Here is a 19,187-nt window from a genome sequence, read left to right on the forward strand (position 1 = left end):
TAATTTTTGTATTTGTTTTACTAGAGACAGGATTTCACCATGTTGGCCAGGCTGGTCTCGAACTCCTGACTTCAGGGGATCCACCCACCTCGGCCTCCCAAAGTGCTGGGATTATGGGCATGAGCAACCGCTTCTTAAACATAAATAGGGAGACAGATTTTATGGGGGGCACGGTGAGAATTCCAGTGGCTTCTGAGCACCCTTCAAGCCCATTCCTCACATGCCTGTATATTGGGTATATTGGGATGTCATTTATCCTGCACGTTTCAGAGGACAATTCACTAAAACTCTCACTTTGACCTTTGTTTTTGAAAATCAGAACATTTCACACAGAGGCACCGACATCTGGCTTCTTTTGAAAAGTTGGGAAATCTGAGGCAACCGTGTTCACGGTCCTGCACTCATAGTGCACCCTGTGGACAGTGCAAGATGCACCCTGCTCCCAGCATGGCCCGTCTCTCTGGGAGCACCTGCCCCATCTGCGCACCGGTTACCTGATTGCAGCTGCAGAGCAGGGCATGAGTCAGGCAATGATGTGTCTCTGCTCCTGCTCAGATACCTCTGGGTCCCCATGTCTCCTCTCTTCTTGGGGTGCACATTCGCACGAATGCCTCTGACGTGCCCCGCTTCCTCCCATACATAAAGACTCACTGGCAGTCATACTCCCTCCTCCCACTGCCATGCGGCTTCTGTCGCCGTGTACCTCCGGGACTGGCTGTCCCCAGTTGCCAGCAACGTTTGGCTCATTTCTGGGCCCACATTTTGGCTCTTGTTCTGCTCCCTTTTCCTTCAGTGTCTGGTGCTGTGGCCCCAGCCTTCTGTCCCCACTGTCCATACTCAGAGCAATGTACTCACCCCTGTGGTTCCTGTGGTCACCTCCAGCTGACGACCCCCAGGCCGCCCCTGACCCCTCTGCAGAACCAACTCCTGTGTCCAGCCCCTGCCCCCGTGCTCTTCCTCTCAGGGAGTGGTGCGGCCTCCACTCTGCCTGGATGCCCCACGGAGCTCCATCATCCTCCCCTCTCCTTCCTCCACACCTGAGCAGGCGCTGAGTCCTTCTCCCCCACATCTTAAATACCTCCAGAATCAGGTCTGCTGTCTCCACGTTCATGGGCTGCCTTCCAGCCTGTCCTTGTTCAGTTCCGTCCCTCCCAGGCTGGATTATTGTCACCGGTCACCGCTCTCTCACTGGTCTTCCTCCAGTCTCTCCTGACTGTCTGATCCATCATCCGAGTGACAGGGAATGACACGCAGCCCTGTCTCCACGCCCATCACATGTTCTTAGCGTAAACCCCTTGTTCCCGAGTCAGCCTCTCTGTGGCCTCACTGCCTGTCTTGCTCCTGCCCCTCCTGGAACCCCTGGCTGCTGCAGGAGGCCCCTCTTCAGCGTCATGAGAGCACCGGGCTGATTCGGTCCCCACTGCTGCCAGTTGCCCTTCAGGACTTGCCCCAGGCGTCGCTTCCTCCCGATAGGCTCACCTGAGCTCCCGATGCTGTTAGATGCTCCCAGACATGGGGAATTTCAGGGTCTCCAGGCTTCTGCTTGCATTAGGGTTTCCCTGTGGAGGGGAAAAGTGCATTTGTGGAGAGAGAGGAAGATGAGGCGCTTAGTTTGGGGCATGCTGGGTTTGCAGCGCCCACAGAACACCCTGTAGAGAGCTGCAGGAGTATCCCTGAGACCCAGAACGCCCACCAGAGACTGAGGTCAGATGTCAAGATCGGGGGCGGGAGGGGTGTTCTGTCCAAGGTGTAGTAAGTGTCTAATATGTGCCAGTCATTGTTTCAGGCAATTGAGATAAATCAGGAGGAAAAAAAAAAAACAGTCCCAAACTCTTGCCTGCATGAAATGTAAATTCTAGTGAAGCCAGGAAAGAAGTCAGAAAAATAAACAATACCCATGACATGTAAGGAAATTATTTAGAGTGTGAGAGGTGGTGAGCAGATGGGAAGAGGTCAGGGTGGGCATGACTGGGCAGCCTGGGCATGGTGGAATATGCCAGAGAAGAGGTGACACCAGGGCAGAGTGTTGAAGAAGATGTGAGTTAGCCTGTGTCTGTCTGTTGAACACACCTAGGTGGAGAGATGATGAGGTGCAAAGGCTGCAGGCTGGAGAGTGCAAGAAGGGGTTACAGGGCTGGGGCAAGGCTGGCTGCAGCAGAGTGATAGGGAGTGGATGGAGAGAGTGTCAATCAAGAGCGGGAGGAGCCCACTCAGAGCCTCCTGGCCATGGTGAGGACGTTGGCTTTCACTCTGACAGCAGTGGCATGACACCACCCACACTTGTAAATGGCTGGCTCTGATCACTGCATTGCGATCAGGCTGGAGGGGTCAGGTGAGGAGGGGGAGCCCGTGCAGAGACCCTGACGTCATCAGGGCAAGAGGCTGCAGGAGCGCAGGCCAGGGCAGGAGGCGTGGGAAAAGCAAACCTCTCTGGTGTGTGCTGAAGGCAGCCTCAACAAGGTTTCCCGGCTGGGTCCCTGAGAATCAAAGTGACACCAGCAAGTCAATCTGTGCTGACTGTGGGGATGTGGATGAGATTGACCAAGGAAAGTGTGAAGATGAAGAGGGCAAAGAATAAAGGTTGAGAAGCCTCCCCCTCTAGAAGCAGGAAGAAAGGAGGAAGAGGAGCTGGTGAAGGTGGTGGGAGAGGTGGGGCGACACTCGGGGACGTGTGGCCGAAGCCAGGACACGGGGGCTCCTCCAAGAGGCAGGAGCCTGATTGGCAGGTAGGAGGCCATTGGTAACCGCAGAGGGAAAACGTATCAGGGAGGGTTTGGGAGCAGAAGCTCAATGTTAACGGGGCAGGCAGAATTGGAAAGGAAGTGGCACAGAGCTAGCAGGAACAGACGCCTCTCAGGACGAAGGAAAACAATGATACAATTTAGTGTACTTTTGCAATTTACCATTTCCCAAAACATTTCATCCTTTTACTTCTGGTATCTTGAAGTGTAAGTAGGTATTTTACGTGAAAGCTTTTCTGAATCCAGTTCTGTGGAGTTAATATCACAATGGAAAGTATAAACACCGAACAAGAGTCCTCCAGAATGTTTTTGGGGAAGATCCGTCCCCAGGGACGATGCCTGGAGCGCATGCTTCTGAGCTGCAGTGGAGATGAGTGTGCTGGCTGGAGAGGATGCAGCAGCAAGGTCTGGGGGTTGGAGGGGCTTAGAAACCTATGTCTTCCTGCCCATCCCTTATCACGCCTGTCCCCAAGATCACCAAGACGGTGAAGTCTGGCCCAGGCCCATTGTGAGAGGATGAGGGGAGCCCCCCAGCTGCTAGTTGGCGATGGAGTTTGGGGTGAGCCTGGGATTGGATACAGGTTTGAGTCTGGGGCCTCGTGTGATGGTTCAGGACCATCCTTCCCCGTGGGAGTCAGGCAGGGGGACTGGTCAGGCCCGTGGCTGGATCAGGGTCCGGGAAACGGACACCTCCCTGGCACCTTGATCCACTCGGCTGGAGCAGCTTGTTTGTGGGAAGCGATGCCCAGGGCTTTGTTGAGTCTGTTTGCCTTTCTCGCAGTCCTCAAACCTCACAATTGCAAGGAAAACCTCCTTTCATTTTCAGCCTCATCAAAGATGGGGTAAGAGGAAGTTCGAATGAGGGAGGCAGAAGAGGAGAGAAGAAGACAGAGAGTGAGCAGGAAGACTAGAGAAGAGGAGGTGGAGCAGGCGAGAGGTGGTCCTGACCCCTGAGTTCTGGTCCCTCCGTGTCCCAAGGGGAGGGCACAGGCACAGGTGGGTGTTGTGGCAGCAGCTCTAGCCCACCACCTCCCACGCCTGCCCCCCAGCACAGCCCTGGCTGCTCAGGGCCTGCAGCCGGCAGGGAACCAGTCACTGGCATGATACCCAGCCAATGTAGCCTTTCGGAAATGTGCCTGCCAGCGTCCTTTCAGCAGCCTGCAGCAGGAGGGAGGGAGAGGCGGTGTGCAGTGGACAGGCAGGACGGGCGTGAGGGCAGAGGAGGTGCCACCCACATGCCACGCTTGGCACAGATGCAGGGTGAGCAGACCTGCAGTCTTCTCCCATCTTTCTACATTGGGGGTCAGGCAGGCAAACCAGGGGGTGGGCACATGGGAATAGGAATCCTGCCTGTGCCCCTGGGTGAAGATTTCAGGCTGCAGAGGGAGAGGAAGCTGGGGTGGGAGGTGGGGCCCTGTGAGGGGGAGTCCCACATTGTGTAGTCACATCCCGGCCAGTCGTGGGGCAGGATCCCAACCCCGACCACTGCCCTTGAGGGACAAGATCCCAGGGCTGACCCGCAGACCAGGCTGGCAGAAGGAACCTACCCTGGAGAGCTGTGGGTCACAGTGGTTGTCCTCAGCCTGACGCAGCCCAGCACTTCCCTCTGTCCTGCCCACTGGCACCTCTGACCCATTGGCCTCTGATGCAGCCCGGCCAGTCCTGAGAGCCAGTTGGTTTGTAGGTGGCACCAGGGAAGAAGGGGCTGTGTCTTCCTTCCCCGTCGTGCACAGATGTGGGGACTCCAGGGTCCAATTATCCTGCCATGGAGAAGTCACTGCCCCACACTGCCAATTAGCCTGGAATCTCATGTGTGGGGTGGTGCCTGGCTGAGGAGCGGCCCCAACCCTGGATGGAATAAACTCACCCCACTTACTGCTGACCATCCTTGGTGCCCTGTCCAGACATTCAGGCCTCTTGACCAACCTTCCTCCCCTGTCCATTCAGAGTCCACCCATACAGCCCTGTCTCCACCCCGACTTCTGCTGCCCTCTCTCTTTGGGGTCAGAGAGGACTGTGACTTCTGCCTGGGGACAGTTTTCTAGACTCAGTGGCCATGGCCTGGTCCAGGGAACATGGACTGGGAGGGACCCTACTCTATTCCAGAATCCAGGAATGTTGTCACTCTCAAGGGGACAGGGAAATGTGAGTTGCTGACATAAGATACTAATTTCTTTTCTCAAATAGACGACCAACATAGACACCATTGTATCAGTCTTAACCCAAACAGGCCTGCCTTACAAATATTCCCAAAAGATAGTTTTCTGGTGGCAAAAGAAATGGGAGCACCTAGAGGCCTGTCCCTGCCCAGGAAGTCTGGGAGCTACACTGTTTGGAGAGAAGCCCAACCCAAGAGAGGAGAATGCAGTGGGGGAGGGTTGACATTCCTGTAAAGAAATAGTCCAACTTGCCAAGGTCTTTCTGCCTCTGAGGAAGGCTAGTAGAGCAAAGGAGGGCTCAATTAAGAAATAGAAGCCTCAGCAACATAGTAGACCCCATATCTACAAAAAAAGAAAACAGACAGGTGTGGCGGCACGCACCTGTAGTCCCAGCTACTCGGGAGGCAGAGGTGGGAGGATCACCTGAGCAAGCAGGGGAGTAGAGGCTGCAGTGAGCTGTGATTGTGCCACTGCACTCCAGCCTCAGCAATGGAGCAAGACCTTGTCAAAAAAAAAAAAAAGAAAGAAAGAATAAAAGAAATGGGCAGACGACTGGAACAGACACTTCATCAAAGAGGATTTATATGATGTGTATCACCATTAGCCACAAGGGAAATGCAAATCAAAGCCGTCACGAGACAACACTGCATGCCCATTAGAGTGGCTGAAATAAAACACAGGGACAGCACTACGTCCTGTCTGGGAGGCAGGGAAGCTGGGGCCTCGCACGCTGCTGGTGTGGATGCAGAGAATGTTACTGCTGCTCTGGAAAATGGTCTCACAGCTTCTCACGCAGTTACTGAGTTAAACGTATATTCACACAAAAGCCTGCACATGAATGTTTATAGCAGCCCCATCCATCATCTCCCAAAGCTGGCAATGGCCCTGCTGGTCAATGGATAAGCACACTGGAGTGCATCTGTATGCTGGGGTCTTGTTTGGCAATCAGAACAAATGAATATCAATCCACACGACATGGATGATTTCACATTTTCTATCTTTATTGTCCATCTGGGTACCTGCCTGTGTTTCCAGTGTGCATTCCCCTCGTTGCTAATAACACTGGCACCTGCTCACATGCTGCTTGGCCAGTAGTTCCTTCCCTGATGTGCCTGCTCAAGCCTTTCACCTGTTTTAAGTTGGGTCTGTTATTGGGAAAAAAGGGCCTTGATCCGGACCCCATGAGAGGATTCTTGGGTCTCACGCAGGAAGGAATCCAAGGCCAGTCACAGAGTGCAGTGAGAAGAGAGTTCATTGAAAGCTGCTCTGTTACAGAGCAGGGTATCCTCAGAAAGCAAGACGGAGGCTGGCCATGGTGGCTCACACCTGTAATCCCAACATTTTGGGAGGCAGAGGTGGGTGGATCACCTGAGGTCAGGAGTTCAAGACCAGCCTGACCAACATGGTGAAACCCCATCTCTACTAAAAATACAAAAATCAGTCGGGCATGGTGGTGTGCACCTGTAGTGCCAGCTACTCAGGAAGCTGAGGCAGGAGAATTGCTTGAACCCGGGAGGTGGAGGTTGCAGTGAGCCAAGATCGCGCCACTACACCGCAGCCTGGTTGACAGAGCAAGACTCTGTCTCAAAAAAAAAAAAAACAAAAAAAAACCAAAAAAAAAAAAAACAGCAAGATGGGGAGCACCTCAGCTTTGTTTTACATTTTTCTTATATGAGGGTCTCGTCTATGCAATGACTAAGATAAGCTGTGTCTGTGTGTGTGGTGAGCTGACAGCATGACAAAATGCATTCTTCTATTGATTTAAAGAAAACTGTCCTTGACATTTTCATGTGTGAGTCCATCGAAGCGTAGCTAGAATTACCTAGAAAGCCTATATTGTTATGGGCTTTGGCACGTCTGGACTTTCTGTTGTTGGAGGAGTGTGTTTTTGCAGGCGCTACCAAGCTGCCTCCACAGCTGTGAACATCTTAGGACCGTGGGTCGTGACTGGCAAGGAGTGTTCCTGGCTAGTTTTAAGATGGAGTAGATTTTAAAATGATGTCACTCTGGCTCTCCTAGGCTCTTGCTTGAGGAAATGTAACTCCATGGAGCAAACTGGTGTAGCATCTTCTCTTCCAATCCTTTCATCGTATTTCGAGCATTCGCATTTACCACTGGGTATGCAATGCCCAGTCCAGAGCAAGTGTCTCTTCCTGCATGGCCAGTTTAATGTATAATGTCCTGGAGTGACCTGTAGTGCTGTGACAGTCTACTGCTTGGCTATGTGTGGGGCCTTCCCCTCCCCACCCAGGGAGTCTGCTTCACACCGTCTGCACTCTCCGTCCCTCTTATTTGAAGACAGGACAGTTGTTGCTGGAATCTTGTGCCTCAGAGGGTGCAGGGGGCACATATCCAGGTGCACTCCCTCCTTGCACAGCCCCAGCCCCCACGTCCACTCATTCCACGGACCTGGTGGCCACCTCAAGTGAGTGCACCAGGTTTTCCATTTGCTGGTTCCAATCACGTTCCGATCCTGGAAGGGGGTTCTTCTGACAGACAGTGATATGTCCTTCAACGCACCCCCTGAAATTCCTATTTTCAAAGAATTACCCAATTCTTTAATAGTGCAGTTTCCATGACCCACCCGCCTGCCCTCATGGGTGGTCATTGGCCACCACCCATGAGTAAGTAAACACCCAAACACAAGGGCTCTTATTGTTGTTCAATTCTTCCAATACCACAAGGAAAACAGCATGCACTTCCACCCACTGAGCTGGTTTATTCTTAACTTCTTCAAGCAGTTTTTCCATCAGTTGGTCATAGGGTGGCAGCCTTCCAAACAGGATGCTACCCATCCTCCTTGGAACCGCTGTCCCTAAACCAAACAGCTTATCCTTGGCCAATCCAGAGCTGCTCATAGGGCACCTCCCATGTGGCAGTGGGATCTAGCAGTCCCTCAGGTGGTCCTAAAGTCAGCCATGGAGGAAAAGAGGCTACTGTTTTGTGAATACAACGAGTACTTTCCAGGCATCCCCTTGTAGCATGCTCTTGTGTAAACCATTTCCATTTTATTCTGGAACTCTTCTGGGAGTGGCTCTCCTGATGAGAGTGTCTCTCTGACATCAGCCAAGACATTATGGGAATTTCAGGTTTCAAGATTGTTTCCTGTCATTCAATCACAGAGGCAGTATCAATGAATGCCCAATAGCAAACTAGTTACTATCTCTCAAATGGTCGATGTCTATGATGCATCTGGAAATATTCTGGTTAAAAATCCCTGTGTTTGCCACTGGGTGGCACTCCTAGGCTTTAGCTATAAGCTCCTGCCTGCATGCAGTGTGAGTGGCAGATAATTCCGGAATTATGTCTGAGTGTGTCTCATTAGGGCTCCTAAGAACATCGATAGAGCTACTGCTTTTTGTTCAGGTCCCTGTTCAAATGTGGCCTCCTTCAGGCAGTCTCATGAATTGGAGCTACCAATATTCCCAGCTGTGGAATATGCATCCTTGAAAATCCAAATGCCCCAATCATGCACTGTTTCTTCCTTAGGTCCAGGGGTAGGCAATGACAGCAATTAATTTTTAGCCGCCTGTGGAGCATCAAGGGTGGTTTCTGCCCATGTTATTCCTAAGAATTTCACCCTTTGGACAGGCCCTTCTATTGTTACTGGATTTATCAACCAGCCTGTTAGTCACGTGTATCAGCATCCTCTTTAGGTCAGTTCTAGCTTGCTTTTCAGTTTCTGATATTATTGCGATATCAATTTTTTATGTTTTTATTACACTCAAGACCTGCATCAGTTTGAAATGTCTTCTAACTAAATTATAACAGCAAGTGGTAAATTCAAACAACCCTGTAGCAGTACAATAAATGTAAATTGAGATCCTTTCTACATGAAAGATAAAGCAGTTGGCTCTTTTCTGAGATTGAGATTGAGAAAAAAGCACCTCCAAGACCAGTCACTGAGCACAATCTCCTTTTGCTTGCTGTATTTTTTTTTTTTTTTTTTTTTTTTTGCATTATTGGGACCATATTAAGAACTGATGAAGCTATTGGCTTCACCACTTTATTTAAGGGTTGATTATCTACTGATAGTGTCCATGATCCATCTACCTTTTCACAGGCCCCACGAAGCTATAGAATGAACAATCTGTTTATAACCAATCCAGCTTCTGTTGTCAATTAAAATGGTAATCTCTTTTAGTCTGCCAGGTGTTCTATATTGTTTCAAATTAATAACCTCTATGAGTTTGGGCAATTCCATGGAGTCTCATTTAGTGTGTCCAATTTACTCAATCTAACTGTAGCTCCCCTTTGGACTTTACCAACAGGTTTGAAGCCACAGTGCATTGGACTCCTGTGCCAAGGGGTCCCAGAAAAATTAGTCTCACCTTTCAGCCATTTTACCCACACATGTACATATGACTTTGGGTCTCCAACCAGTTGTTGAACCAGAAGACCCTGCTGATTTGTCAATTCTCAGCCTGAGTACTGCAAAATATTGATAAGCGAAACACCAAAAACTAAAACAAACTGTCAAAAGAAAATGACAAAGGCCTAAAATAAAATATACCATACTAAACTAAGATATATCATGTTCATGGATTAAAAATTTCAATATTGTTAAGATATTAATTCTTCCCAAATGATCCATAGATTAATGCACTCCCAATAAAAATACTAGCAGGCTTTACAAATTGAAAATCTGACTCTAGATTTGTATAGAAAGGAAAGGACTTTGAAGAGTTCAAACCATTTTGAAAAAAAAAAAAAAGAAAAACAACATTGGAGGATATCTACTGCCTGATTTCAACACCTAGTATAAAGTTACAGTAATTAAGTCAGTGTGAGATTGGCATGATGACAGATATGTAGTCCAGTGGTATAGAATATGCTGTGATTCAGAAATTGACCACATATAAATGGTAAATTGATTTTTGGTAAAAGTACTAAGGTAGCTTGATGGGGAAAGATAGCCTCTTCAACAAATTATCTTGAAACAACGGATATAAGAATAAATTAACCTGAATGTTTTTGTGTGTGGGGTGTGTGTGGGGGCTGGGGGTAGGAGAACGTATAATATTTGACCAAGTATCGAATTGCTGTAGATTTTTCTTATTGGAATGTTCCTTTTGATACAACCTTATGAGCTATAGTGTATTAAAATACTCTATTTTAAGTGTAAAGTTTTGTTTTTGTTTTTTTTTTTTTTTGAGATGGAGTCTCGCTCTGTCACCCAGGCTGGAGTGCAGTGGCCGGATCTCAGCTCACTGCAAGCTCCGCCTCCCGGGTTCACACCATTCTCCTACCTCAGCCTCCCGAATAGCTGGGACTACAGGCGCCCGCCACCTCACCCGGCTAGTTTTTTGTATTTTTTAGTAGAGACGGGGTTTCACCGTGTTAACCAGGATGGTCTCGATCTCCCGACCTCATGATCCGCCCGTCTCGGCCTCCCAAAGTGCTGGGATTACAGGCTTGAGCCACCGCGCCTGGCCTAAGTGTAAAGTTTTATGAATTTTGTCAAATGTATACAATTGTGTAATACTACCACAATCAAGATAGAATATTCAGTCATCCCAAACAAGTTCATTTATTTTATGTCTATTTGCAGCAAATGATCTCTGCCTACTGTCTCAAGGAACTATCGATCTGCTTTTGGTCACTACAGGTTATGTTTGCCTTTTCTAGAACTTTGTGTAAGTGGAATCATACAGTATGGCTTCATTTGCTCAACATGTTTCTGAGGTTCATCCATATTGTTGGGTGGATAATTTGTTCCTTTTTTATTGTTGAACAGTATCCTCAGCATACGAATATACTACACACTTTAATCTCCTTACCTGTTGATTGATATTTGAGTTGTTTCTATATTTTGGCTATTATGAATAAAGCTGTTATGAATATTTGTTTATATATCTGTGTGTACAGAGATTTATTTCTGTTGGATAAATAAGGCATGCAATTTCTGGGTTATGTAGAAATTGTATTTTGAGCTATATAAGAAACTTATAAACAAATTTTCATGGGCTGTACCATTTTACATTCTCAACAACATATGAGGGTTTTAGTTGCTCTGCATCCTAATCTAGATTTAGTAATGCCATTCTTTAGCTTTTCAAGTGAATGTGCCAGGTCTTTTATTGTGATTTTAATTTCCTTTTCTCTACTAACAATGTTGAGCGTGTTTTCATGGGCTTATTGGCCATCCATATATGTCAGGAATTGTGAAGAATTTGAAATTTTACCTAATTATGAGCTACCAGTTAAGTCTGCCACACTTTCATGGATGCCGACAGGAGGTAGAGACAACAGAGTTTACTACTCATGACGTGGGAGAAAGTACAAACTTCATGCTTGCATCATTTCCCCTTGCCTATTCCCAGGTGCCACGAGGATAACGTTAAGTGGTTCAAGTGGATACTGCATCAGGTGAGTTTCCATCACTGCCAAGAAATTCTGAGCTCATGAAGGGCTGTAAGACAACCTGCCGAGGTTGCACAACATACAAACCCACCTCTATCACTGTAACATTTCTCTTGATTTCTTGAATGGCTTCTCGCTTTAAGGTAGAGTCATCTGATATTGGTACACCTGTCCAAGATTTCTTTTGGTTAACTTTATGACACAGATTTTCCCCTTACTTCTGCTTCCATCTTTTCTGTGTCCTTATATTTAAGGCGTGTCTTAGCCAACCTGATAATCTCAGTCTTTTAAACAGAATATTTAAATAATTTAACGTAAATGCTGACATAATTTTCTTGACATCTTTTGCCTATTTTTAAAAAATTGGCCTCTCTTTTATATCCCCATTTTTACATTTATCTGCTTTCAATTGAATTAACTTTTTTTGTATTTCAATTTTTCCTTTATTAAATTTTTATATATTCTTTATTGTTTTCTGGCTATCCTACAAAAGACAACATGCATTATTCTCTTATTACAATCTATTAAGAATGATTACATTTATAACCACTAAGATAATGTTAGATCTTTAAAACAGTTTAATTTCATTTCATCTTTCTCAACTTTTGGAAAATTCTACATAAATCTTAAAGTATGTATCCTTACTCTTATTGTTCGAACAGCTGATAATTGTTTACCTACTTATAAATACTTCAATTACTCTTTATTAATTTTTATATTTTGATGGTTCTATCTGGGATCACTAGGGGGAATTCACATTTAGATAATATAAACATTATACATTTCTCTATTTAGGACTTCTTTAATTTCTCTTACCAAAGTTTTGCATTCTTAGTGTAGGCATCTTCCATACTTTTAGAAATTTTTATTTTTCCTATTTGTTTGTTGCTAATAGACAGAAAAAGAGTTCATTTTTGTATAATCATGTCCTGTGGCCTTACCAAATTTACTTACTAGATTTAATAGTTGAATTATAGATTCTTGAGTATTTTATATGTAGAAAATTGTGTTATTTGTGAATAAACAACATATAATTCTTTTTTTTGGTCCAGTCTCTATGTGGTTTTTTCCCCTTGCCTTATGCATTTGCTGAAACCTTCAGCACAATGTTAACTACGAGTAGTAAAAGCAGATATCTTTGCCTTATTGCTGATCTTAGGGGAAAAACATTCAGTTTTTCAACATCATGCATGATGTCAATTTTAACTTTTGTCGATGCTTTTTTTCGGGCTTGAGACAGTTTTATTCAATTTTTCTGTTCCTATTTTCTGAAATATTTACTTCGAATGTGTGTTGAATTTTTGCCAAAGGTCTTTTTTCTTCTGAATTTATTGAGATGATCATATGGTGTTTTTCTTTTATTCTATTGACACGGTAAGTTATGGGTATTCGAATGGTGAATTCATAGAGAAACCCTACTTGGTCATGATGAGATGCCCTATTTTGGATTGCTGGATTTGTTTGCTAATATTTTTAGAGACTCTTGTGTCTATGCCTATGTTAATGAAGGCTTGGTCTGAAGTCTTCTTCTCTTGTAGCATCTTCTTTATGTTTCGATAGCAGGGTTTTACTAGCTTCAACCACGAGTTGGAAAAGAGCACCTCGTTTATTTTCTGAAACAGTTTCTGAAAGATTCGTGTTATTTCTCATTAATTTTTTTGTTAACAATTTCAGTGAAACCACATAGTCCTGGCATTTTCTTGGTAAGAAGGTTTTGTTTACAAATTCCATTTATTTAATAGATGCATGGCTTTTTCAGGTTTTCTATTGTGCTTGTTTCAGTTTTGATTAGGTACATTTTAAAAATATTTGCACTTTTCACTGAAGTTTTTGAATTTCGGTTGGGCCTGGTGGCACGTGCCTGTAGTCCCAGCTACTCAGGAGGCTGAGGCAGGAGGATTGCTTGAGCCCAGGATTTCAAAGTGGCAGTGAGTAATGATAGTGCCACTGCAGCCTAGGTGATGGAGACACTGGCTCTATTTTAAAAATAATAAGTTGTTGAATTTATTGGCATACTATTATTATAATTCCAGTCATCTTCAATATTGGTTGTCCTTGACACAGACAAAAAAAGGCCATTTTAATTTTTTTCACTTTTTATAACTGCCTAAATCAAAGAAACTCATTAATGATTTTTGCAACATCTAGAAATCCTGCTGCAAATAAAAGTAATGTGATTGTCAATTATGAGCTCAGAAGCTAGAAAGTAAACATTACATCAGAAAGGCAAATCATAGTATGAGGTCTTCAGCTCTAATTGGAATGACTACTAACTACTTGGAAAAGAGTCACCTCTGAGGTGGAGAGAAATATTTGCTGTCTTGGGGAAGAGTCGCTCATGAGAAAAATATCATATATTCTACCTTGGAAAGGAAGGGATTCCAACTGCAACTAAGACATTGAAGAATAGGAATTTGCTGGAAGGTTTCTGGAAGGGCAGGCAGAGCAGGTGATCAGCTGGTCTCAAGGGTACCTGGGTACAAGGCTCAAGGGATGTTCGAATTTCATACAGTCTGTTAATCAGTTGGCCTTTTTTGTCCCAGAGGTCTTTCTCTACACAGCAAAAAAGTTGCCAACAGTTTCCATGCTTTGTTTATCCTGCTTCACCTCCTCAGGGGGTTGTGGGTTGCTCGTCTGGTTATCAGCTTCAAAAAATCTCAAGGAAGTCCTCTAGGTCCCATTTGCTGTTAGGTACCTTCTTCTGGCAAAACAAAAGTGACAAAGATTCCAAACGTGTCAGAAGATGGCAGCATCCATCCAAACCACACAGTGTTGCGGGAAGGCATTTTTCAGAAAGGTAAGACATTTCATGCTGGCAAAAATATGGATAAGCACCACAAAATGTCTGAGGTGATTTGTTTTCCACTAACTTTCCTTTCTGCTACCTTTCTGAAATAATCTTTTGCTAAATTTAAATATTCCTTGGATCTCTGTGAGGTTCCTGCTCTCAGAAAAAGAGAGAATTCTATTGGAACAGCTTTCCTTCTAAGCAATGCAATACCAATATTAACCATAAGGATTACTTTAGTTTGTCTATTTAGTCTTTGAGTTTTAGAGCTAATTATAGGATGAAAATTATTTTGACTGGTCAACCTGTCAACAGTCAAGCATTTCTGGAAAATTCTTCTGCTTTGCTTGGCCTACATCCCCCATTCTTCCTGGGAAAGGGAAAATGCTAATTTAATACTCTTCAGCCTTTGCAATGGATATTTGAGGAGAAAGATGCTTGTTCCTATTAGAACTCAGGAAACCACTAAGGAAATGAGACAGGCCTCTTTGAATTCAGCAGAGAAGTTTAGTCAACAGCACTCAACTTCATTGTTTCAAAACAATTTGCTTCTTTAAAGCAAAGTTACGTATTTTAAAATTATAAAATGCTTTTTAAAAATAAAGTTAACTCTTTTGTTTAAAGTATTTACTCAATTTACACTTAATATAATAAATGACATGTTTTAAGTTTCCCATTTTAATGTCTTTCTATTTCCTTTGTTCATTGTTTCTTTGTTTCTCTTTTACTCTCCTCTTTTGGATAAATTATGCACTTTAAAAATGTTCTGCTTTATATTCCATATTGATATTTTAGCTACATTTATTTTGTTAGTGTGGTAGACAGAATAATAATCCCCTAATGATGTTCACATTTTAATCTCCAGATTATGATGTCCACATTTTAATCTCCAGAATCTGCTAAAGTTACCCTACATGGCAAAAAGACTTTGCAGATGTGACTAAGACAAGGATCCTTAGATAGGAAAATTACCCTGGATTATCTTGGTGGGTTCAATGTGATCACGGGACCCTTAAAATATGGAAGGGGGAGGCAAGAATCACAGAAGGAGATGTAATGGTGGAAACCCAAGCCAGTGTGATGCAACCAAGAGCCAAGGTATGTGGGCAGCCTCTCAATGCAGGAAAACCCAGACTCTTCTGAATTGACTCCAGAAGAAATACAGCTCTTTTCACACCTTGATTTTAGCTCCATAAGACCTGTTTTAGACTTTATGAACTCTAGAATTGTAAGATAATAGAGTTTGTTACAGCAGCAATAGGAAGTTAATACAGTTAGTTTCAGGGGTTATTCCAGAAGTTGAAATACGCACCTTTACCATATTACAGTCTATCTTCAATTAATATTATGCTATAAGATGAACTATATGGAAATGTTACATTTGTATAATTTCATTTACTCCCCTCCTGAACTTTTTGCTTTTTTTGTCTTATGCTTTCTAAAAAAAATTCTTTTATCTTTGTTCGTATGTTCACTCTTACCCTTTCAAGTCTGTTTATTCCTTCTTTGAAGATTCATGGCTCCAATTAATATTATTTTCTTTATGCTGGGAGATCTTCCTCTAGAATTTCTCTTAGTGCAGGTCTGAAGGTTCCAAATGATCTCAGCTTCTCTGTGCCTAATAATGTCTTCATTTAGCATTCATTTTGAAGAACATTTTTGCTGGGCATAGAATTCTATGTTGACAGTGTTTTCCTTTCAATACCTTAAAAATGTTGTTTCATTGTTTTCTAACCTCCATTGTGTACAATGAAAAGTCAGATGCCATTTTTCATGTTATTCCAGTGTTAGATTAGGTTATTCCAGCGTTATATAATTTTTCTTTCAGCAGTTTGAATATGTTATTCCACTACCTTCTGGCTTCATCATTTCTGATGATGTTAGGCATTAATCTGATTGAGTATTAGATATATGAGGAGTCATTTTTTGTCTTGCTGCTTTCTCTTATTTTTGAAAGTTTGATATGTTTAGGAGTGGATCCCTTTGGATTTATTGTAATTGAAATTCATTAAGCTTCTTCTATTTATAGATTAATGTTTTTCATCAAGTTTGGGATGTTTTCCACCATTATTTCTTCAAATCTTTTTCATGCTTAATTTGCTCCTCTCCTTCTGGGTCTCCTAGTATGCATGGGTTGGTACACTTGATGGTGTCCTATAAGTCTCTGAAGCTCTGATTATTCTGAATCATTGTCTAGTCTTTCTGTTTCTTAGTCTGAATAATCTCTATTGACCTATCTTAAAGTCTGCTGATTCTTTTTTCTATAGTTGAGCACCTCTAGTAAATTATTTTATTTCAGTTATTGTACTTTTTGTCCCCAAAATTTATATTTGTGAATGGACATATACATATATATCTTTATATATAATGTGTATTATATATAATAATATGATGTGTAATTTCTATCTCTGTATTGGTATTTTCTATTTGATAAGACATCATTGTACATACTTTCCTTTAATTTTTTAAACATGATTTTCCTCAGTTCTTTGAACATGTTTGCAATGGCTGATTTCATGTGTTTGTCTAGTAAATTTTAGACAAACCACCATCTAGGTCCCATTAAGAACAGTTTTAACTGACTGCTTTATTTTTCTGTGTGAGACATACTATCCTGTTTCTTTGTGTCTCATCATTTTTCATTGATACATTGACATTTTAGATAATATAATGTGACAACTCTGGAATAAGCCCACTCTTGGTTTGTTGTAGGTGGTTTTGTTGCTATTTGTTTGTTTGATGACCTTCCTCAGATTATTCTATAGAGTCTGTTTTCTCTACAGTTTATGGCCACTGAAACCTCTGGATATTTTTTGAATTCTAGTTTTTATTTTTAAGCTTGGCTTTCTAAGAGTCACCCTTGACTCACCTTGACTTATTTGTCAGTCAGCGTTCATTTAGATTTTCTTAAATGCCATCAGCCAGTAGGTCTTCCACCCTTTCCTAAGGATATCTGTGTGTGTTTGGGATCACTCCTTCAAATCTGTCTTAACCTTTACTTTCTGCTTGTACAGGGCCTCAAGGTCAGTCAGAGGTGACTGACGGGGCTGCTCTAGTCTTTCCTGGGCAGGTATGCAGACATATGCTTGTATGCAGACTTAGAGATCCCCAGGAATACATAGGAGCTTTTCAAAGTCTCTGGATATCTTACACCCCATATCTTTCCTTTAAATTTTTTGCCCTAGAAATAATGATATTGCAGCATTAGGCAATTGCAAAAGTAAACAATTGCTACTGACTCATCAACAATGCCCTGTGGGTACAGCTTAGCTCTCTGGGTCAGATCCAATAGCCATGACATAAATATGGATTTCTCAGGGAACTGTAGGTCACAGTGGCAATGCTCTAGGGTTGAGGCTTCTTGAGAAGTTTCAAAACCAACCTTCCCCTTTTGGTGGCTGTAAGGCTGCTGGTTTTCAAGGCTACCACATCATGGTGGTAGGAAAGATGAGATGAGAGATATCAAGTTAAAACGCCATAGCCCTTGCTATTCTAACCAAGTTTCAGTCATTTTTTTCTTTAGTAAACACTTTTCAGAGTGTCATAAACTTTGGCTAATTTCTGGAATTTTGAATAAGTTGACTTTGATAATTTTGCCAGTATTCTGGTTACTTTAATGGAGGTCTTTTTTTTCTTCTGGAGACAGAGTCTGTCTCTGTCCCCCAGGCTGGAGTGCAATGACACAATCTTGGCTCACTGAAACCTCTACCTCCTGGATTCAAGCAATTCTCCTGCCTCAGCCTCCCAAGTAGCTGGAATTACAGGCATTTGTCACCTTGCCCAGCTAATTTTTTGTGTATTTTGTAGAGATGGGGGTTTCACCACGTTGGCCAGGCCAGACTCCTGACCTCAGGTGATCTGCCTGCCTCGGCCTCCCAAAGGGCTGGGATTACAGGCATAAGCCACTGTACCTGGCCTGGAGGATCAGGTTTATAGAAACCCTCACGCCACCATTTTGGAAGTTCTGCCTCTGAATCACTGCTGTGTTTCTTGAACATTTATTTTCCTTAAATTGATGTTTTATCCCAAGTCAAGCTGCATTTGGTCAAATTTCTAGTAATTAAAAAAAATGGATTTATGAGAGGTAAACTTTCCAACAGCTTCTGTGTTCCAAGATAAACACTGAATATGAATTAAAACTTCAAAAAAAGAATTATCAGTGGCCAAGAAATGCAAGAAAATATGATTGACATCACTCAAAAGTGAATATGGTTTGACAAATAACACTGAAGTATCATTTTTTCTTCGGGCCTGTCAGAGTAGCTGAAATTCAAAAATACGAATTAAATTTAATCATCACAGGTTGTGGGGAAATAGGCCAACTCAGCACTTAGAAGTGTTAATTAGCATTCATGTTTGGAGGATAATTTATCAGTCCATGAAAAAGGAACCTATCTTCTGACACTTTTCATCTATTATTATGATTCTCACTTCCAAAAATCATTGTTCTGGTGCAGACAGAGTTTTGTTACAGTCCCTTAGGAAACAATGGAAATAAAGAAACAAATTATAAGTATATAAGAAACAACTTATAAATCTTTCAATAGGGGCCGGGCATGGAGGCTCACGCCTGGAATCCCAGCACTTTGGGAGGCTGAGGCAGGCAGATCACCTGAGGTCAGGAGTTTGAGACCAGCTTGGCCAACATGGTGAAACCCCGCCTCCACTAAAAATACAAAAATTAGCCAGGCATAGGGATATGCACCTGTAATCCCAGCTACTCAGGAGGCTGATGCAGGAGAATCACTTGAACCTGGGAGGCAAAGGTTGCAATGAATCAAGATCAGGCCACTGCACTCCAGCCTGGGTGACAGAGTGAGACCCTGCCAAAAAAAAAAAAAATCTTTCAATAGGACATTGGTTAAATAAAGCATTTAAACTGTAGTCCACCCATACAGAGAAAAACTGTGAATCTATCAGAAAAAGAGTGGGAGAAAATAACAGACAGACACAGAGATAGGCACCCAGAAATATAAAAATCTGGAAGAATATGCAACAAAGTGTTTAGAACAGATGAGTAAAAAATGGAAAATGGGTTTGGGTATTTATGGGGAATTGTCATAATAGCTATAGCCTTCTGTGTAGTTCATATTTTTTAAAATAATAAGTTTATTGATTCAGCTATCTTATTTCTTG

This window comes from Macaca fascicularis, chromosome 12, assembly GCF_037993035.2.
Source record: "Macaca fascicularis isolate 582-1 chromosome 12, T2T-MFA8v1.1".
NCBI classification, from domain to species: Eukaryota; Metazoa; Chordata; class Mammalia; order Primates; family Cercopithecidae; genus Macaca; species Macaca fascicularis.